Source organism: Pinus tabuliformis, chromosome 5_1 (assembly GCF_031772625.1).
Source record: "Pinus tabuliformis cultivar Carrire ecotype Pingquan chromosome 5_1, CPIR1, whole genome shotgun sequence".
NCBI classification, from domain to species: Eukaryota; Viridiplantae; Streptophyta; class Pinopsida; order Pinales; family Pinaceae; genus Pinus; species Pinus tabuliformis.
This window is the reverse complement of record NC_142305.1, coordinates 85,327,481-85,348,094: the sequence shown is the minus strand read 5'-3', so window position 1 is coordinate 85,348,094 and position 20,614 is coordinate 85,327,481.

Below are 20,614 nucleotides of genomic sequence, written 5' to 3'. Positions count from 1 at the left end.
TCTGCTTCTGAGATAAATATCATTGCATCTGATAAAGGAAAGTCTCAATAGAAACTTGGAAGCAAGAAGAAAGGAAAAGTTAAGGAAAATAAAGATCCATCATCGCAGGATAAACAAACAAATCAGTCCTCTGATGAGAAATGAAAGCCTCGATATCCATGCTTTATTTGCAACAAGGATCATTTTATACGTGATTTTCTACACTGTGCTGAATTGAATCAGTTTCTTAAATATTCCACTTCTCCCACTATGTTGACAAACCCATTTCCCAATCAGGGGAATCATATGGTTTCTTGTGACCCTTCTTCCTCTAACACGGTTTTCATGCTTTCCTCCTCGAAGTTGAAATATGATGTTATGGTGGCCTCTCAGAACAAGGACTATGGTAATGCAAATCTACCAAATGGTTAGGCTATTGATCAACCAGTCAATTCAACATCACCTTCATCTGATCCTACTCCACCTCTGATTCCTATGGAATTGAATATCAAGCCTCTAAAGGGAATTATTTATAAGTCTTCTTTCAACCCTCATTCAAGAGTTGCCCAAAATTATAACGTAGTTGAAGACTTGGCTTAGTCTCCATTAGCTATGTCAACTCTTGAAGTGTTTCAAAAATGCCCCACCCAAAAGAAGGCATTGTTATCAGCTATCAGATGTGTGGATCCATCAAAAATAATCATTTTATCTCATGAAAACTATATCCCTCAACTTCCAGCTTAGTTAGCCTTTATAATCCAGGTCATCATCCATGGCAAGAACATTCACCACTCTATTGTGGATGAGGGAACCTCGACCTGCATTATGTCCTTGTCTTGCTGGAAGGAGATTGGTTTGTGTCAACTGAGTTGATAGACCACCACATTGAAAGCCTTCGATGGAATTATGTACAAACCTTGTGGTATTTTGAGTTCTCTTCAAGTATAACCTGTGGGAAAAAACATCTCCATAGAAGTAAAAGTTATTGACGAACCTCTTGATTATAATATTCTACTAGGACATATGTGGGTTTACACCATGGATGTCATCATTTCGACTTACTTCTGTATGTTCTCCTTTCCTCACAAAGGTGGGATTGTAGCCATAGATCAACTCACCTTTTTTGCCTTTGATTCTCATGTTACTGGAAGTGTCCCTCTTGTAGGGGAAACTCTACATTCCTATCAGCATGTCAGAGTTGGATTGTTGAAGCATTTTTCGCTTATGGGAACCTTTTCTCTCCCTCCTCCTATCCTTCCTTATAACTCATCTTCAGTTGCTTATATCAATATGATATCATCTTATACTATCCTAGCTGATCCCTAGATTGTACCTATGGAACTAATATCAAACATTTTGTTGATCGAATGTCGCTTAGCCCCGTTGAGCTGAGATTACGAAGGAATCTATTCGACTTGTGTATTACACCTTCTCTTTGATTAATTGGGTAGATCGATCACTATATTATGGCACATATTCTGACCCTTTTTCTCGAGTATTCTTCACCGGCGAGAGAATCATGGAGATCATGATGCCCAATTATGGGTCATGGGACGAACATCATCATCATTCCTCCTTACCATAACACATTGAGGATAATATCAGTGATGTATATTACCTAATTTTTTCGATCCTTTAATGAATTCCATTTCCATTTATGAGATCGATTCTGAAAACAACCTTTCAAATATTGAAGAAACCATACCTATCGATATTTCAATTAAACCAGGAATTGTAAAAAATTTATACATTGGAGTGTCTTGTTTCTCCATCTGAGATCGAGATCTATAGAACCCTATTCCATGAGTTTCTAGATTTATTTTCCTCGACTTATGAAGAAATGCTAGGTATCGACCCAAACATCATAGTGCATAATATTAAAACGTATCCTGATGCCAAACCTATCCGACAATGCCTCTATTTGGTCCATCCCAAGAAGGTTGCCATGATTAAGGCTGAAGTTGAAAAGATTCTTCTGGTTGGCTTCATATATTCTATTCCTTTAACTGATTAGGTATCGAACGTTTTCCCTGTCATGAAGAAACATGGCACAATCCTAGTATGTGTCGATTACTGGGATGTGAATTGTGCTTGTCCTGAGGACAACTATCCGACCTCATTTATTGACTAGATTTTTGATGACTGCGTTAGTTGCAAGATTTATTCATTTATGGATGGTTTCTTGGGCTATAATCAAATCAACATTCTCCCAGAAGATCAACCTAAGGCTGCATTTATTTTTCACTAGGGTAATTTTGCTTATCAAAAGCTCCCATTTAGTTTGAAGAATGATGGAGCCACGTTTCAACATGCTATGGATTATGATTTTCATGACATCAAACATATCGTGCAACCTATTTGGATAATCTCCCTACCCATTCTGAACATCAGGTTGATCACTTAATGCATCTAAGGGTTATTTTCCTCTGTTGTGGACATTATAGCTTTTGACTTAACCTGCAAAAATGTGTGTTCTATATTGGTTTTGGTCGACTCCTGGGTTTTGTAATTTCAAAACAAGGAATTTGTTTTGATCCCCTGAAAGTATAGACAATCATTGAGTTACCTACACCTTCTTCTCTTATTCAATTACAAAGACTCCAAGGGAAAGCTAACTTCCTATGGAGGTTCGTCCCTAATTACGTTGAGCTAACCAAATGATACATTACTTTTTTAGAAAAATGGGTCCCCTTCCATTGGGACAACATTGCTCAGAAAGTGCTTGATGCCCTGAAATATGTATTGGTTCGGGCATCTCTTTTATACCCCCTAATTATCAGTGTGATTATTTCCTGTATCTTGCTATTTCCATTTCTACTATAGCTATAGTATTGGTCCAAGAAGATGATATATGGACCAAACATCCCATTCATTACTTGAGTTGGAACCTTAACGATACTGAAATTAGGTATACTCACCTAGAAAAGTTAGCATTGGTAGCCATTCATGACATCCAAAGTTTTCGCCACTACACCTTTCTTAGGAAAACTACGTTCATTTTAGATTGCAACCCTATGACATATATAATATCACATCAATTGTTGGGGGAAAGTAATCTAAGTGGATCGTTATTCGACAAGATTTTGACTTGGCATTCATTAAATCCAAGTCAAAGAAATCCTAGTTTTTGCTGAGCTAATGTGCGATCTTCCTTCCCTTGTTTCTGAATATACATGTGAAGATTCTATCGCTGATGAGTCATTGTTTTTGATATAGTCATATGACCCTTGGTATGGATATTTTATGATCTATCTACAGAACCAAACTTTTTGATCTAATACCTCTCACTCTGGGCAGCAACGTATTTGATACCAATCTTGAAATTACATCATTATCGGCGACACCCTTTACTATTGTGGTATTGATACAATCTTACAAAGGTGCCTCACCCTTTAGAAGGTTGAGAAAGTGCTTAATGAATCCCACTTGGGGGCATGTGGTGGACATATATCTAGTTATACTACCATGCAAAAGATCTTACATGTTGGTTACTTTTGGTCTATTATCTTTCATGACCACATTCTCACCATCCAAAAGTCTCATGCGTGCCAGATCTATGATCGTAAGGTCCATGCTCCACTTGCTCATTGCATTCCGTTGTAGTTGTTGGTCCCTTTGCGAAATGGGGTATCGAATTTATGACATGTAACCCTCACTCGATCAGGGGGTATGGTTATATGATTGTCAATGTTGAATACTTTACTAAGTGGGTTGAGGCGATGCCTACATTTAACAATACAGGTGAAACGACTACATAATATTTCTTCAATCATGTTATTTCTAGGTTTGGGATTCTGCAAGAGATAGTTATGGATCATGGAAAGAATTTCTGAAATCATATCATGACCAAACTAACTGCTAAGTTGGGACTTTCACATGAAAGTTCCACTCCCTGTTATCCTCAGTCTAATGGACAGGTTGAGGCTATTAACAAAGTTTTTAAGACTATGCTTCAACGTATGGTAGGGGTACACAAATTGGACTAGCACTTGCTTCTTTACACTGCCTTGCGGGCATACGAAACCTTAGTTAGGGCACTACCATATTCACACCCTTTCAGTTGGTCTATGGTCTGGAAGCTATCCTCCCCATTGAATGTGAAATTCCATCATTAAAACTAGTTGTCGAACTTTTTCCTGCCACTTCCATAGAGGAGCATCTTTTACATATGACTCTTTTGGATGAAACTCGGCACAATGATACTTTAGCCAAAGAAGCTCATAAAAGATGCATCAAGGCGCAATATGATAAAAATTTCAAGCCTCGTGTCTTCTTAGAAGGAGACCTAGTTCTCTTATATGAACAAGAGGCCAATAAGTTAGGTCCAGGAAAGTTCCAACCCATGTGGATGGGTTCATACATTATCAAGTGAGTCCTTGCAAAAGGGGCCTATGAGTTAGTAGACTTTGATGGAGTTCCACTGGTGCAACCTTAGAATGGGTTTTACCTCAAAAAATATTATGCTTGATCCCATGCGTAGTACACTGTGTACATACTGTTTGTAGGTGTGTTGAGTTTGTCTGTTGTGTGTCTTTCTAGATTTTCCTTTGGTTTATGTTGATCCCTTTTACGTTTGGTTTGAATATGTTGACTTCTATTAGACTGTTTATTGGTTACATCGATGGTGCTAGTCATAGTACTCAGAACCTATCTTCTGCAGCATGGGATATCTTTGCTCCAAATGGCGAGTTGGTGAGTATGCAAGGGATTTTCATTGGTCGCTTTACTAACAATATAGTTGAGTATAATGTAGTGGTGGAGCTACTATTTGATGTTATTTTACATGGTATCTGCCATTTAGTCATTAGGCTTGAATCACAACTTGTAGTAATACAACTTGCTAATGTTTATTTGGTTAGAAATCCCGCCATCCTTTGCATGTTTTTGAGAGTACTTATTCTAGAAAGACATTTTGATTTCATATGATATGAACAAATTTCTAAAAATATAAACACATTAGCAAATGCGATAGATATTTTTGTTTTAGATAGAAATTTTCAACAAATGTAAACAAGTTTCAATTCACATCACATCATATTGATAGTAGAATAGAAACTAGGAAACACTGAAAAGATATATATATATCTTAAGTTTTCTTTTACAAAACATTGTGCCCAGAGAAACATATGGCTACATCGCACATATGAAAAAATACATGCAGATATCTAAGTAGACAAATCAATTTTTCTCATGATAAAATGACACTTCATGAGCCATCTTGCACAATAATCATCCAATACGGTTAGGCACTTCGATAGTGTGTTGTTGAAGTTGCGTCAGAGTATGGTCTACCTCGGCCACATCAATCTTGTGTGTCAGCCCCTCCATGTGGTGCTCCACCTCTGATAGGATCTCAACTACCTCAAGATCCTGTAGCACATCCCGTCCTACCACAACAACCTGTACTGGTTCTACTGTCTCCTCATGTTGTTGTCTTGAACTAATCTAGTATTTGCATGAAAACGTCAATAGTTTAGTCTCGGAAACATCATATCTATATCTATATCTATCTATCTATCTATATATATATATCTATATATATATATATAGATATATATATATTGTAAAACTTTCAAAAAATTAAACGCTTGAAATACTTTACATAAAGCATCCCATTTCTCACCCTCAGGAAACACGAGCTCAGGATCATCACTGAAATATGTCCTTATGTAGGGATAATCATTAATCATGATGAACTACCTATGCACCCACCCAAAGAAGGTTAGTGAGAAACTGATCGCCGATGGACCAAAATGTTGGGCCATATGATCTATCCACCTCCTCATCCGTGGGGCCCTCAAATTAATAGGCTCGAGTACAATCTAGTCAGGCTGAAGTAATGACACCCATTCTAGAGAAAAATAGACTAAGATCAAACCATAGTTGAAGTTATTTAACTTCCCCTCTCTTGCTTTAGTTGGTTGTTCTTTCATATTGACCAAAATTCCCTCACTCCAGTTGAATACCATTGGCTCTAGACACTCCAATGCGTACTGCATGTATGATCTACTTGCTACATGAAGTTTGGAGTTACTTGCTAATCTTGCAATAATGAATAGGATCATTCTCAAAGGTAACTAGGTTGCATATTTTATGTTTATCTTTCCATCCCTAGTTGGATGGGCTTGAGGTCTACAATACGTGGCGATATAATCTTTCACTATCTCCCCACCACTTCTTCCACCTAGGAGAGAGATGGGGGCACCGCTTCCAGATAAACCTGTCAGAAAGTATATATCTTCTACCTTTATATCAATTAGATGTTCCCAAAACCTAAATTATTGTACCTGAACATCCCATGAATGGACAAGATATTTCAACAATTCCATGTGTTGCCTCATACCAGGAAGCCAGAAGAATTTTAGCAATCCATAGTTTTTTAGTTCTTGGATGGTAGCAGGATCATTTGATGCATTTAAATCTTGTTCCTCATGCTCTCTTTCTCTCCAAATGAATGCCATCTTTTGCTAATGAGCACTTGGAACATAAAAAAGAGATCATTAGGCTCCTTTTCATGCAAAAAACTTGACAAAATTTGAGGGAAAACTCATAAACAACTTAGAATTTTACATCCAAAGCACCCTAGTAGTGTATGATAGAGTGTTGCAACTCTCCTAGGAGTGATAATATGCCTAGGTGCAATGCAAATTTCAATATTAGGGGTGTGAGTTGGTCCTAGGGTGTGTTCTTAGAACCCCAGACCCCTCAAAACCTCAATTTATTTTGCATGAAATCACAAAAATGGACCATGAAAAGAAAGAGAAGGGTGTTAGCTCCTACTTGGAAGCTAAAGTACTCATGATGGTCCACCGGATTGGCTACGATCAACTGCAAAATATTGAGGGAAAAAGATTTCATAACTCTCACTATTAAAGGTAAATGTGAAATGGTGAAAATGAATAGTCATTTTGAGTATTTATGGTCATTTTTCACGTTATTTTATTCATATTTAATAATTTGACCTAGACATGCTTCATTTTTACTATGAAACAGGCATGTTTAATCCTTTTTGTGATATTTTGAGTAGGTCAATAATTGTTAACATGTCTTTTTATCATGCTTTAAACATGTTATTTTGACCAAGGAGTATGCTTTTATCTCTTTTTTGGGCTCTGTAAACCTACGAAAAAGGAACCCCTTGGAATCCTATTTCAACTCTTTTCAGACTCCAAAAATATGAAAATATCACCGAGCACTTATCTTTTCAAACTCGTAAAATTAACTAAAAAGATGTCTACTCAGTATAAGTTTAACCCTTTTCTAGACTAAGATAAACTATCTACAAAAAATGAATACCTTAGTCCAACATGGCTGAGATGTTCTCTTGAGTATTTTTTTCTACCTTTTAAGACTTGAGAGACTATCTACGAAAAGGGGCATTTGGAGTTTTCTTTTTCGCTTCTTTTTCAAATTCTCTAAACATGAAAAAGATGTCGAGTTTTACCTTCACTGGAATCATTAAAACATCAAACAACGATGGACTTGTCGAACATGACAATGCCGAACCTCTCTGTCTCAGGGTTCATTAAATATACTCTGAGTGATTCATATGAAGGGTGAAAATACAGATCAAGCATATCTTATACTCCTCAATCTTGTTAAAAAATAAAGAGGCACTGACTAGTATGGTTGGGGAAATTGGGAAAACAATGTATTCCATTTGCTAATGGCAACAAGTTGCTCTTGAACACAACACTCTTACACTTCATCTTCGTGGCTATTGGCTTGGGTAATCTAATTTTATTTTGGTTATCATACTATTTTTAGAGCCTCCATTTCAGTTTTGGGTCAATGCTACCAACTCCATTCAGTGTCTCCAGTGCATTCAAGAGAATTCATTCAGTTGGTATCTGTTACAATACTCTTGAGCCTTCATTCCATGTTTTCCTTCCTTGATCCAATTTCGTATCAACATCATTTTGTCTCAATCATGATACCCATTTTGTGTCATTTATGGGGGATATATCAAGGCCCTCCTATGACGGTTACTTCCTATCGACATCAACATATTATCGAGGAAGTTGACATACAAATACCCTTGGTACCTTGGTGCTAGCATACATAAATGGCATGTTTCCTCACTCTCATCGACAGGTTTACATCAATGGACTTCAACTGAAATATTTTATGTGGTGTTTGACATCAACTCATTTATGCACATGATATAGATTGTACTATAGTACCTTGAGAGCCATTAACATCATCGGTGGTTTCTCTCGCCTCTGTTAATGACTCACATCACCGGTCAGTAATCAAATGGTCTCTACCATGTTCGACCTCAACTCATTGATTCACATGGTTATACTCATACTTGGTTGGTCATGTGAAGGAGATAAAAGACCCCAGATCTAGTTTCATCCATTCAGGCTGCGATTTCAGGAGTTATACAGAGATCACAATGTGTGATGACCATGATCATACAGACAGTCATCCAGTCATGGGTCCACCAACTATGATCTATGGACATGTGTTTTGATCATTTCACATGTTATGTTAGCTTATGTACTAAGTATGGGTATGCCTCCCTCAACAACAAAGATGTCATGATGAAAATGTATCGTAACAGATGGAGCTTGCTAGTTTTTCTTGATCCTGACTTCTCACAAGGTAAACCACTTCAGTCATAAATCATCATTCTGACTTTACGCTTTAGGGGACAATCCATTATAGGCCATTTTCTCACATCCGATCAGTAAGAATCCTAATGGGATCAATCAAGATCCTATTCCCCCTTGTCATCATCTTGCACAAATCCCTAAGCATGCCTCTTTAATTCCCCAAAGTTTCTACCTGAAATTGCATCATTTGAGCTAGTTTTAGGACCAAATCACCCTGGCCTCTTGCTGGACAACGTTCATCTACATGTTGCTACACTATGGCTTGTGTTGATCACCTACATGTTGCTCCCCTTTACATATGCGTTGGTTCTAGAAATTCAAGAAAAAGAGATAAATTATGGAAGCATCCTCTTCCAGAAGCTTCTAGAATTTGTTATAACCATGCCTCAGATAAAACATATGGATCCTATCCTACCCTACTTTGGAGTTTCCATCCCTTATTATTTGATCCCATACTCATTAAAGGTGGATATAAAACCTTATATTGGTAATTGGATAATAACTCCAACTTACCGCACTCCTCTATATATTTATAGCCTTCCATATGCAAGGGGTTGGATTTTGGAGAATGATTCTACCCTTATGCTGTTGTGGTGAGAGGTTTCATTTCATGAATTTAGCGTGATTGGAGGCACACATTTTGACAAGGAAAGGAAAAGGCAGCCTTGGAGGAGCTCTTCTAAAGGATCAATACCTATTTATGGTTGTAAACTAATTCCATTTATATTAATGTAAATAATTTTCTGTTTTCCTATATGTGATGTTGTTATTTCATGTATTTGAATACCATGTTGATCTATTGAATAGAGTATTTAGATGATACTCCATAAATATCGTAGTTTCTTGGTTTGTGTTATCTGACTGTTAAGGTTCTAATTTTGGCAATCAGAGCTAGAATTGGAGAATTCAAGCCAAAGAAGAAGTGAAGCGTGTTACAGATTCCAGGTAGGCTTCATTTTGTCATCTACTTACTTTAAGGAAAGAATTGGGTTCCTTATTTCTATGTTGTTCTAGGTTAGCCACCAAATCTAGGGGAGATACTTTTTTCTACAATTTAAATACCGTATAACAATGCTCAATCCATGTCGATAGTTATTGCGCATGTTCATTGACAATATCTCTCTTTCGGTTGTGTTTGTACATCTATTTTGGTGAGTTTTTCAAACTGTCGCTTTTACACACATTTGTTCTCATGAGTGTCATTTTCATGTTTTTTACTATCACTTTTTCTTGATTTCACTTTAACTAGTCTTGTTTACATGTTATCTTCACCCTAGCATTTGTCTCTTTCATCGCCGTTCGCATATTACAAGTGTCATTCACACTTTTCTTTCAATACTGCATGTGTCGTATTTTGGCATGGGAAGTGTCGCTTATTGCAAAAAGTGGAGTTTTGCTTTCGTCTAAAGGGGTAACCTTTATGATAATGATTTTTTATTATCATGTAAACATGTATTTCACTTATTTCAAAAGTTTCAATCACTGTCGCACAAGTGTCGTCACCATCGTCGCAAGTGTATCTTTAGTGTCACACTTGGAGAGAAATGTCGCAAAGTTTTTGCGCTGAGGAGAATTATGTTGTTCATGTGTTCTAATTTCTCCTTTTCATGCCGTCAAGTGATCTAAGTGTGTGATCATGTTCAATCTCTCCTTGATTCAATTTCTTCTCATTGATCCAACACTTAGTTAAAACTAGAAAAATCCCCAACCAAAACACTCAGCCTCAATTAGCCCTCCTAAACTGTGCATTGCATAGCCTCAAACCTCAATCAAAAACCTTTCCTCTTGGCACTTTTCACTATACAATATATTCCCTCAAGAACTGTGCATTGTGTAATCTCAGTGCTCAAGCCTAGCCCCTAAGCTCTAAAACTGCACAATATTTCTCTCCAGCCTAGCCTGAAATGTGTATTGTGTAGTCTTAGTCCTAAAATATCAGCCTTGAGCTCCTAAAACACACAATTTCACAATCACTGGCTTCCTTGCCTCCCAAAATTATGCAATGGGAAAACTCAAGGCTCAAGCCTATAGGCACAGTCCTTGAGTCCCTCAACTAAGTAGTTCCTCTTATCAGGACTCTAAAAATTTGCATTACACAGTCTTAAGGCTCAAGCCCTAGCCTTGATCTTTTAAGCCCCTAACCTACACAATATCTTGAACCTGGCCATTTTGAACTATGCATTGCGCAATCTCAAGTCTTACTCCCAGACCTTGACCTCTGGAACTGCACAATCCCTTATCCAGTCACTCAACCAGTCACCAGTTCTAGGCCTAATAGAAGAGTTCATGAAATATGTTAGGTTAGGGGTTTTTCGGACTGATTTTGGCTTGTCATGAATGGTTTCAGTTGCAGGTACTCTATCTTATCATGATAGGATGATGAGGGAGGAAAAGGAGAAGGGGACCATGCTAGAAGACACATATGGAGCTGAAGAGATGAGATGATCATCAGGCAAGAAGACGAAGGAACACTAGATTATGAAAGAAGATCAAAGATCAGGACTGTATGAAGACTCCATATGATTCACAACCCTTTGGAGGGTGGATATGAAGAAAAAAGAATATCTCTCATGAATATGAAGCATTGGGCATCTATTATTGAAGAGAAATCAACATCAATGAGTGGCTTGATTGTGCCATGTCATCATGAAATCCATGTCATCAATGTCATGTCACATCACGAGTCATTATGTGCGACATCATTTGTGAATTATGTAAATTCTAAATTAGAAAATGTAATGTAAAGTGGAAGTCCAAGAGTCATATATGTAATATGAAAAGTCACGTGGGAGTCGAAAGGTGTTATGCTCTTGACTTGCAAGAAGATACCAGAATACCAAATATGCGAAGAAATATACCTAGAACATAGAACAATAAGAAATAACAGCATGCATTTTATTATTCAGAAAGGAAAGCAATGTTCACTTGCCTCTTCGAGGGAACAACCTCCAATAGAGTTGGGCTCAATTAAAAAATAAGACACGACGCTCCTCACAGGGAGTCTCTATCCTTTATATATGATTCATACATGCAATACCATGGGTTAGTACCATGGTTCTTATTAATACCATCTATCTAATACCATGGCCCATTTGCAACTAACTGTGGTCCCTTATTTAAATGTGGGTCAACCACTTACAATTATTAATATGGGCTTTATTTACTCTTTAAATAACTATAACTATGACTCGACCCTATTACATAAATAAGGGGGTTAGGGTTGGACCCTAACATGCCCTCCCCCATAAAAATAGCCTTGTACTCAAGGCTGAAGCTGCGGAAACTGCTAAAGAACAGTGGCTGGTTCCAAGGTCACATCTTTCGGAGAGGTGTCCTTCCACTTGATAAGGACTTCCTTGATTGTCTGATCGTGCAGGTGCTGTTCTCATGTGTCAAGAACCTGTTCAGGTTGGAGCCAAATTAAACCTTCTTCATCCAATTCCAGTAGACTGGTTTGAATTTTGCAATGGTTCCCAACCACTTTCTTGAGGCATGAGACATGGAAGACGAGATGGATTTTTGCAATGGGTGGCAAGGCTAGCTTGTAGGCTACTTCTCCGATGCGCTGAATTATTTGATACGGTCTGTAGAATTTTGGAGATAATTTCTAACAACCCTTGTCTTTGAGTGATGTTTGCTTATATGGTTGCAGCCTCAAGAATACCTGATCCCCTTCTTGAAATTGGCACTCTAAATGATGTTGGTCTGCCTGTTGCTTCATGTGATTTTGAGCTTGATGGAGATTCTCTTTGAGGTGGGCTAACATGGTTGCATGGTTCTGTAGGAGTTGATCCACTGCTTGTACCTTCGAGCATCCCTGGATATAAGAAGTAGGTGAAGGAGGGAGTTGACAATAAACTGCTTCATATGGATTCATTTTGATGGTGCCATGATAGTTAGTATTATACCACCATTCGGCTAGAGGTAACCATTGTACCCATAGATGTTGCTTTTCTGAAGTGAAACACCTGAGGTAGGTCTCTAGACATTTCTTGACTACTTCAATTTGACCATCAGTTTGGGGATGATAGGAAGTACTGAGTTGTAGTTGGGTATCTTATAGCCTAAATAGTTCCTGCCAAAAGTTACTGGTGAAGATCGGGTCATGATTAGACACAATGGAAGTGGGAATGCCATGTAATTTGAAGATCTGGTCCATGAAATATTGAGCCACCAAAGCTAGTGTAAAAGGGTGAGGTAGGGCGCAAAAATGAGCATACTTAGAAATTTTGTCCACAACTGCCGTCTAGATTGAGGCAGGGATGGGCAATGGCTGTAATGTGCCTCGAGATTTGACTGTTTCTCCTTTGTGGCGCTGACACACATCACACTCAGCTACAAAAGTAAGAATGTCCTTTTTCATGCCTGTCCAAACGAATGAACATCGACTGCGAGCATAAGTCTTCTGAAAGCTTGAATGGCTTACAGTGGTAGATGAGTGCAACTCTGCCAAAATGCGACTTTTAAGGGTGGATGTTGGTGATATCACTACTTTGTCCTTATAGCGAAGAATATCATCCTGCCAAGAGTAGCCCACTGTGGAATTTGAATCCACCTACAGTTTATTAATGAGTTTGGAGAGCAAAGGATGTGAAAACCATTCCTTGTGAGTGTCTTCAATCCACTCTGGAATGGGAAGAGAGATTGCTAGCAGTGTGCTTTCCTCCTCAAATTTGCATGATAAAGCATCCACTATGACATTTTCTCACCCTTTCTTGTAAATTATCTCATAATCATATCCAAACATTTTGGCTAGCCATTTATTTTGTTGTGGCGAGGATAGGCATTGCTCCACAAAATATTTAAGGCTCTGATGGTCTGTACGGATTTGGAAATTCTGCCCCAATAAGTATGGTCACAAGGTATCCACTCCATGTAAGATGGCCATCATCTCCTTCTCATAGGTAGATTGTCCCAGATTTGTCCCACTTAGTTGTTGGCTAGTGAAGGCCAAGTGTTGACCTTCCTACATTAAGACAACCCCAATACCCCTACCTGAAGCATCACATTCAATCAAAAAAGATTTGGTGAAGTCGGGTAATGCCAATATGGGAGTGGAACACATGGCATGTTTGAGAGCTATAAATTCCTATTGTGCTTCATCATTCCAGAGGAATGAATTTTTCTTGAGAAGGTGAGTGAGGGGTCTAGCAATGCGACCATAATTGCAGATAAATTTCTGATAGTAGTTGGTGAGACCCAAAAATCCTCTCAAGCACTTCAAGGTCTTTGGTTGAGGCCAATTCTACATTGCCTGGATTTTTTTGGGATCCACCCTAACACATTCACGCCCTACAATGTGGCCCAAATACTCAACTTCTTCCATGCCAAAAGAGAACTTAGACAATTTGACAAATAATTTATGCTTCCAGAGCAGTTACAAGAGTAGATCTACATGCTGAAGATGTTTTTCCCAGGTGAGGCTGTAGATGAGGATGTCATCAAAGAAAACAAGGACAAATTTTATGAGATATGGTTTGAGCAGGTGATTCATGAGGCTCTGAAAAGTGGATGGGGCATTACGGAGACCAAATGGCATGACCAGGAATTCATAATGGGCTTCATGAGTTCAGAAAGTAGTCTTTGGAATGTCTACTTCTTTCATGTGAATTTGGTGATATCCCGAGCGAAGGTCAAGCTTATTAAATAATTGAGCCCCATTTAGTTCATCTAGCAAATCATCAACAACCAAGATGGGAAATTTATCTTTGACCGTCAACTTTTTGAGGGCCTTGAAGTCTAGACACATATGCCATTCCCCATATTTCTTGAGCACCATGACCATAGGCGATGAATAAGGACTAATGCTAGGACGAATGACACTAGCTTCCAAGAGTTCCTTGATGAGTTTTTCAATTTCATTCTTTTTGGTGAAAGGATATCTATATGGGCGCACATTTGGTGGTTGTGCCCCTGGGACCAAAGTAATGCTATGATCATGTTCCCCTCTCAAGGGTGGAAGCTCATGAGGCTTGTCAAAGACCTGCAGATGGTTGTGTAAGACCTGTTGCATCTCAGGATGAATATGAAGATAAGTGGGTTTGAAGGCCTGGATGGAATTAAATTGGGCTATAACTCCATGGTGGCCCTTTTCTAACAATTTTTCCATCCTATGCGAGCTGATTATAGAAGGAGCACCTACCTGGAGTCCACGGAGGGTATGTGTGTGGTTATTCTGCTTGAAGCTCATATATAACTCCTGGAAATCCATTGTGATTGGGCCGAGTGTGCAGAGCCATTTAACACCCAAGACAATGTCATACCCACCCATGTTGATGGCAAACATGTGGGTCTTTAGGTGATAATCCCCCATTTGAAGTTTGACATTTTAACAACGGCCTTCACATTTCATTGTCCCCCCATCAGCAATCTGGACCTGGAAATTAGAGACTTCTCTGACAAAATAATGCACTGCTTTAGCGACTATTTGATGGATAAAGTTATGTGTACTGCCACTATTAATCAAGACTACTACAGGGTGATGCTTAATAAAACCTCTGATTTTGAGAGTTTGGGGAGAAGAAATTCCTGCCAAAGCATGAAGCGAGGTAACTGGCTCTTCAGGTGTAGCTAGGAGCTCATTGTCTGCCTAATTGTCCTCATCTTCCTCCTCTGGTCCCTCAAATGGTGGGGCTTCCTCAGATGAACTGTGATCGGTAGCATCAATTTGAAAGAATTTGGGTTCCTTGCATTTATGCCCGGGGGAGTATTTCTCATCACAGTGGTAACACAATCCTTGCTTTCTTCTTTTTTCCATTTCTGTTGGTGATACCTTTTTAACCTTAAGTGTTTGGGTAGTGCTTGGAGCCTGGGTGGGGCATCCCTTGCCTATAAAATTTGGACGAGTCAGCTGGGCTGCTAATGCACGTTCTACTTCATGAGCTATCTTGCAAGCTGCCAGCCATGAGACTGGGTGTTGTAGTCAAACGTGGGCTTGTATGGCGTCTTTGAGACCATTGATAAAACATTCCAAGTAGAATTCATTTGCTAGACCTCTTGTGCGGAAGGCAGTGGCATTACATAGCAATGTTTATGCCACTTCCACCATTACCATTTTTGTTGGTCCAAGTATAGGCTTCCCACACTTAGCTTAGTCGCATCATCTTTGATGTGATTCAATGTGAAATATTGCTCCATTTGTGCTAGCCATATGGCCAGATGACAGCCATCAAATTTATACATGTTCAGCTTGGGTGGTCGAAGTTGGGACTGTTAGTGGTTTCCATAGAACCGAAGAGAATGGCTAGACTCGCCCTCAAGGTTTTCATTAAAATAATATGCCTTTGATTGTTCCCCCGACTTGCCCTTTGTGATTGTGTCATTTAAGGTCTGGATTTGCTTCATTAATGCCTACAACTTTTGTTCAAGGGTGTCGATCTTCTCATTGGCCATGGCTTGAGCTCTGGTTTGTACCATGCACCAATCCGATACACTTGTCGTTACTTTGAAAAAAATTGGGACCACCCAAAATTTTGACATTGACAAGTGAATGGTACCACCTTACTCAGCCCGTCAACCTGATTCTTATGGGCTAAGTCTCCAGATTTTTATTTTTATTTTTATTTTTTTATTTTTTTATTTTTTATTTTTTACTTCGAAAGGAGTTTTACTCCTTGATTAGGAATATTGCAGTAGCAAATTTCCCAAAAAGTTAATTATGCCCAATGTCCTGCGAGAATCACACCTAGGTATAGGAGCCACACAAATAGTCAGATTTGTCAGTGAAACCCTCAACTTCAGAGTATGAGTAGGAATGTGGTAGTGATCAAATCCCTACTATTAGATCTAAATGGCAGATATAATTGGTACGACTGCTACAGAACCCAAACTACTAGATCTGAATGGCGGATTTGGTAGATCTGATTGGCAGATCTAATAGATCTGAATGGTGGATCTGAGATATATGAATGGCAGAATTGATTGTTGTTGCTGCGACAGAACCCAACCTGCTAGATTTTATCTGGCAAAAATGATGCGTGATCTAGAGAGAGATAAGGGAACTATGGTCTCAAGGAGTGTCAGGTGCTATAGATTGCAATATACATAAGCATCCGACAATAGTACTTGACCCAATATTTCAGGGCACTAACCAAGGAGGATCAACCATACCCTTAGCCGTACAACCTGACTACCCTATTGTACATGCGAGTAATCTCCCCAAGTTTTTTGCTCAGTGTACTATAGCAGCAAGATGGCTAACGGTTTATCTATGGCGAGGTTTCAAGAGAGCCTAGGGGGCTTCCGATATACCCAGTGGGTACTTGGAAGACAGTCTGTGTGCGGTTCTATCTAATGCGCTACTACTTGAAGAGGTACCCACAGGGGTTACAAGGGAGTCCAACAAGCATGACCACCTATTATATTTCCTACGTGCATGCCTCCCAAAATCCGTAGGTTTATGCGCTCAATGATAGATCCTGTGGTTTAAATACGTCGGAGCACGTCTCTAGAAAAAAAAAAAAAAAAAATCTACTAAAAATGGAAATCCCACCGGCCCTGGAAATTGCTCTGATACCACATGCTCTTGACCTGCGAGAAGATACCAGAATACCAAATATTCGAAGAAATATACCCATAACACAAAACAATAAGAAATAACAGCATGTATTTTATTATTCAGAAAGGAAAGTAATGTTCACTTGCCTCTTCGAGGGGGCAACCTCCAAAAGAGCTGGGCTCAATTACGAAATAAGACACGACGCTCCTCAAAGGGACTCTCTATCCTTTATATAGGATTCATACATGCAATACCATGGGTTAGTACCATGGTTCTTATTAATACCATCTATCTAATACCATGGCCCATTTGCAACTAATTGTGGTCCCTTCTTTAAATGCGGGTCAACCACTTACAATTATTAATATGGGCTTTATTGACTCTTTAGCTAACTATAACTATGACTCGACCCTATTACATAAATAAGGGGGTTAGGGTTGGATCCTAACAAAAGGTCATAGAGAAGTAAATCGTTCATGAGGGTAGTCGAAGAATCAGAAGGGAGGTGAATGATCACCCCATTTGTTATATATAGACCCTCATTGTACATGGAAAGAAATTTTCACCTTGGCTCCTCCTACCAAGCATTAGAGTGGAAGATAGTTGTTTTGGAGGAGAAAGTGACTACTATAATGCTCCACTATTGGGGCTCGTGGTGTTCACTATCTTGATGTATCTTGGAATTTTTACTTAATTTAGAAGCTCATTGAGCTAGCACACTTTCATGCATATGTCATGAATATTGTGAGACTATTCTTTGAATTTTTGTGATGTATGTTGTATTCATATGTACTAAGGAAATTGAACTATTTTGGTGGCTTTGTTACTTATCTTGTTGAAGGTGTGTTGTATTTTATTTAACAATCATTGCGTCCTTGTGAACTATTTCCTTAGTTGTTCAATGATTCATTTATGTGTATATGCTTGTGTGCCTTTTCTAGATTAGTATATTATTTGTCATCAAGGGTCCCACTTCTCTCTTCCCTTTCGGTAGAAGGACCTTGATACTTTCCACAGATGAACATTTCACAAGGCATACTCACTTACTAATATACAAATACCTACGTATTACTCTCTTGTGCTGAATTGTGTAGCCAAGAAAAATCTACAGGAATACATGGTAACTGGGGTGATACTCCAGATGGGGCTCCTATTCCAAATGTTGTGAGGTATAATTTGGACTTCACATCGAGGAGGCCTGCTTGGTTGATGGATTTCCAACACCGTCAATAGGCTCTCCTACACCTCCTATCTTAAAAGATCCTTTTCCTTCTAAGGACAATAAAATGGTTTCTCACAATCGATGTTCTTCATCCACATTGAAAAAGATCATGATGATGCCTTCTCAAATTTTGTAGAAACAAGGTCTAAATACTGTGGATCTAAATCTCCTATAAATGGAAATGATACCAATCAAACTTCCATAATAGTTCCACCTCATTCTAAACCTTTACAGATCGAGATACAAAGCTTTGACATAGTAATCTGTCCACCTCCTAAAGGTGTTATTTGAAAGTCATCTTTTAATCCACATGCCAGAGTGGATCAAAATTATAACATTGTTGAAGACCTGATCAATCTCCTTCAACAATGTTGATCCTTGAAGTGATACAAACATGTCCAACACAAAGGAAATTACTATTTTCATCCATTAGGGCAATTGATCCATATGATTCTAATCTCATAGTCTTTGATATTGAAAGTCATATACCTATACTCCCACATCAACTGGAATTTCAAATCTTGATTTTTGTTAAAACCAAAAGAGTTTTTTGTATAGTGATTTATGAGGGAGCCTCTACTTATATTATGTCTATTTCTTGTTGGAAAGATTTTGGCTCTATGATGATAAAACAATCACTTACCACTCTCAAAGCCTTTGATGAAAGAGTATTTCAACCTTATTGTGTTTTAAACGACCTACCAGTGGAATTAGAGGGTAAAGTAGTTGCTATTGAAGTAGAAGTTTTTGATGCTCAACTTGATTACAATATTTTGCTAGGTCGAAGTTGGACTTATGCAATGTCTACACTGGTCTCATCACTTTTTCAAATGATATTATTCCCTCATTAAGGAAGAACAGTGAAAGTAGATCAATTGTCTTTTCAAACTTCTGATCCAAATTCTACAGGTAGTGTACCCTTTGTGGGGAAAACGATTACTTCTTATGAAGATTTTGGTTTCAGTTTGCTTAAGGATTTATCATTAATGGGAACTTTTCATTCCCTCAGTAAAACACTCCTTTTAATGTTTCCCAGGTCAACATGATCTCATCAAGCACTCCAGAATCATATGATCCTTGCATCGTGTCTTCAAAATTTGATTTGACCAATTATGGTGACCAAATGCCTCTAAGCCCATTGGAACTAGCTTATCAAGATGTTCAATCATTTTAGAAACCACTTTTTACTGAAACTAATTGAGTGAATGTGATCATTGACGAGTATTATTAGTCATCCTAGTTGGAAACTATATCATTTCATGTTCCTTCCGATAATATGTATCCAACAGACGAGAGTATAATGGAAGTTATGACTTTAGATGAAATACCTTGGGACACTTATCATCATCGTTCTAATTTTCTTCCCAAATTTGAAAATATTGAGAATAACTTTGATACCATGTATTCCCCTGAGATTGTAGATGAAACTGAATTTCCTATGTCGATTTTTGAATCTAAATCTGAAAATAATTTAGAGAATATATCTACAACAATTCCACTCAATATCTCAGTAAAACTTGTAATTATAGAAAACATTATTATAGGTGCCTCATGTTCACTTGATGAAATTCAGACTTATAAGGCTCTATTCAAAGAATTCCACAACATATTTTCTTGGTCTTATGAGGAAATTCCAGGAATCGGCCTAAGTATTTTAGTTCATGAAATCAAGACCTACCCGAATCCTAATCCTATCAGACATAAATTACGTCCGGTACATCCTAGGAAAGATGCTGCTATCAAAGCTAAAGTTGAAAAACTTCTAAAGGTGAGATTTATCTATCTTGTTCCCTTGAATGATTGGGTTTTCAACATCTTTCCTGTTAACAAGAAGCAATCCTACAAAAAGATTGTGTCGATTATAGATATATCAACAAAGTTTGTCCTAAAGTCAATTATCCTACTCCATATATCGACCAAATAATTGATGATTGTGCCAGTAATGAAATATTTTCTTTTATGGATGGATTTTTCAAATACAATCAAATTAACATACTCCCTATGGATCAACATAAAACCACATTCATTTTTCCATGGGGAAATGTTTCCTATCGAAAGCTTCCATTTTTGGACTAAAGAATGCTAGCACCACTTTTCCCCGGGCTATGTCTTACACCTTTCATGATATTAAGCATATTCTACAACCATATTTAGATGATCCACCAACCCATTCATTGAAATGATAAGATCATCCAATGCATCTACAAGAAAATTTTCTCTGATGTCAAAATTATAATATACGCTTAAATCCACAGAATTTTGTTTTTTGCCTGAAATATAGTCATTTACTGGGACTTT